The sequence below is a fragment of the Arachis hypogaea genome, chromosome 9, assembly GCF_003086295.3.
Source record: "Arachis hypogaea cultivar Tifrunner chromosome 9, arahy.Tifrunner.gnm2.J5K5, whole genome shotgun sequence".
In the NCBI taxonomy this organism is placed as follows: Eukaryota; Viridiplantae; Streptophyta; class Magnoliopsida; order Fabales; family Fabaceae; genus Arachis; species Arachis hypogaea.
In genome coordinates this window covers 45461113-45464009 of record NC_092044.1, presented here as the reverse complement: position 1 = coordinate 45464009, position 2897 = coordinate 45461113, and the positions used below count along the sequence as shown (strand labels likewise).

The following is a 2897-nucleotide window of genomic DNA, read 5'->3' as shown; positions in this document are numbered from 1 at the left end:
AAAACATAAAATAACAAAGGAAAAATAGATAAATATAACATTGGGTTGCCTCCCAACAAGCGCTTCTTTAATGTCAGTAGCTTGACAGTGGGCTCTCATGGAGCCTCACATATGCTCAGAGCAATGTTGGAACCTCCCAACACCAAACTTAGAGTTTGAATGTGGGGGTTCAACACCAAACTTAGAATTTGACTGTGGGGGCTCTGTTTGACTCTGTTTTGAGAGAAGCTCTTCATGCTTCCTCTCCATGGTGACAGAGGGATATCCTTGAGCCTTAAACACAAAGGATTCTTCATTCACTTGAATGATCAATTCTCCTCTGTCAACATCAATCACAACCTTTGCTATGGCTAGGAAGGGTCTGCCAAGGATGATGGATTCATCCATGCACTTCCCGGTCTCTAGGACTATGAAATCAGCTGGGATGTAATTGTCTTCAATTTTTACCAGAACATCCTCTACAAGTCCATAAGCTTGTTTTCTTGAATTGTCTGCAGTTTCTAGTGAGATTCTTGCAGCTTGCACCTCAAAGATCCCTAGCTTCTCTATTACAGAGAGAGGCATGAGGTTTACACTTGACCCTAGGTCACCCAAGGCCTTCTTGAAGGTCATGGTGCCTATGGCACAAGGTATTGAGAACTTCCCAGGATCTTGTCTCTTTTGAGGTAGTTTCTGCCTAGACAAGTCATCCAATTCTTTGGTGAGCAAAGGGGGTTCATCCTCCCAAGTCTCATTACCAAATAACTTGTCATTTAGCTTCATGATTGCTCTAAGGTATTTAGCAACTTGCTCTTTGGTGACATACTCATCCTCTTCAGAGGAAGAATACTCATCAGAGCTCATGAATGGCAGAAGTAAGTCCAATGGAATCTCTATGGTCTCATTATGAGCCTTAGATTCCCATGGTTCCTCATTAGGGAACTCATTGGAGGCCAGTGGACGTCTATTGAGGTCTTCCTCAGTGGCGTTCACTGCCTCTCCCTCCTCTCCAAATTCGGCCATGTTGATGGCCTTGCACTCTCCTTTTGGATTTTCTTCTGTATTGTTTGGAAGAGTACTAGGAGGGAGTTCAGTAATTTTCTTACTCAGCTGACCCACTTGTGCCTCCAAGTTTCTAATGGAGGACCTTGTTTCAGTCATGAAACCTTGGGTGGTTTTGATTAGATCAGAGACCATGGTTGCTAAGTCAGAGTGGCTCTGCTTAGAATTCTCTGTCTGTTGCTGAGAAGATGATGGAAAAGGCTTGCCATTGCTAAAACTGTTTCTTCCACCATTATTGTTGTTGAAACCTTGTTGAGGTCTCTGTTGATCCTTCCATGAAAGATTTGGATGATTTCTCCATGAAGGATTATAGGTGTTTCCATAGGGTTCTCCCATGTAATTCACCTCTTCCATTGAAGGGTTCTCAGGATTATAAGCTTCTTCTTCAGATGAAGCGTCCTTAGTACCGCCTGGTGCAGCTTGCATTCCAGACAGACTTCGAGAAATCATATTGACTTGCTGAGTCAATATTTTGTTCTGAGCCAATATGGCATTCAGAGTATCAATCTCAAGAACTCCTTTCTTCTGATTTGTCCCATTGTTCACAGGATTCCTTTCAGAAGTGTACATGAATTGGTTATTTGCAACCATTTCAATTAGTTCTTGAGCTTCTGCAGGCGTCTTCTTGAGATGAAGAGATCCTCCAGCAGAGCTATCCAAAGACATCTTGGACAGTTCAGACAGACCATCATAGAAGATACCTATGATGCTCCATTCAGAAAGCATGTCAGAGGGACACTTTCTGATTAATTGTTTGTATCTTTCCCAAGCTTCATAGAGGGATTCACCTTCCTTCTGTCTGAAGGTTTGGACTTCCACTCTAAGCTTACTCAATTTTTGAGGTGGAAAGAACTTTGCCAAGAAGGCATTGACTAGCTTTTTCCAAGAGTTCAGGCTTTCTTTGGGTTGTGAATCCAACCATATCCTAGCTCTGTCTCTTACAGCAAAAGGGAATAGCATAAGTCTGTAGACCTTAGGGTCAACCCCATTAGTCTTGACAGTGTCACAGATTTGCAAGAATTCAGCTAAAAACTGATGAGGATCTTCCAATGGAAGTCCATGGAACTTGCAATTCTGTTGCATTAGAGAAACTAATTGAGGCTTAAGCTCAAAGTTGTTTGCTCCAATGGCAGGGATAGAGATGCTTCTCCCATAGAAATCGGGAGTAGGTGCAGTAAAGTCACCCAGCACCTTCCTTGCATTGTTGGTATTGTTGTTGTTTTCGGCTGCCATGGGTTCTTCTTCTTTGAAGATTTCTGTTAGGTCCTCTACAGAGAGTTGTGCCTTAGCTTCACTTAGCTTTCGCTTCAAGGTCCTTTCAGGTTCAGGGTCAGCCTCAACAAGAATGCTTTTGTCTTTGCTCCTGCTCATATGAAAGAGAAGAAAACAAGAAAATATGGAATCCTCTATGTCACAGTATAGAGATTCCTTGAGGTGTCAGAGGAAAAGAAAAATGGAAGGAAGAGGTAGAAAATTCGAACTTATCAAGAAAGATGGAGTTCGAATTGTGCATTAAGGATGAGTGTTAGTCCATAAATAGAAGGATGTGAAAAGAGGGGAAGAAATTTTTGAAAATAAATTAAAAGGATTTTAAAAACATTTTGAAAAATACTAATTGATTTTCGAAAACTAAGAGTGGAAAAGAAATCAAGTGATTTTTGAAAAAGATTTTGAAATAAGAAATTAAAAAGATATGATTGAAAACTATTTTGAAAAAGATGTGATTTAAGAAGCTATGATTGAAAAAGATATAGTTTTAAAAAGACATGATTGAGAAGATATGATTTGAAAAACAATTTAAAAAGATTTGATTTTGAAAATTAATGACTTGGCTAACAAGAAAAGATATGATTCAA

At 40.0% G+C, this 2897-nt stretch overlaps 1 non-coding gene across 1 annotated transcript; it reads left to right on the top strand.

Annotated features, from left to right (window-relative positions):
- Positions 1-1761: 1761 nt before the first annotated feature.
- Positions 1762-1869, top strand: LOC112713701 (small nucleolar RNA R71). Its single transcript, XR_003158671.1, has one exon. It is a non-coding gene; the product is annotated as a small nucleolar RNA R71 (small nucleolar RNA).
- Positions 1870-2897: the final 1028 nt, after the last annotated feature.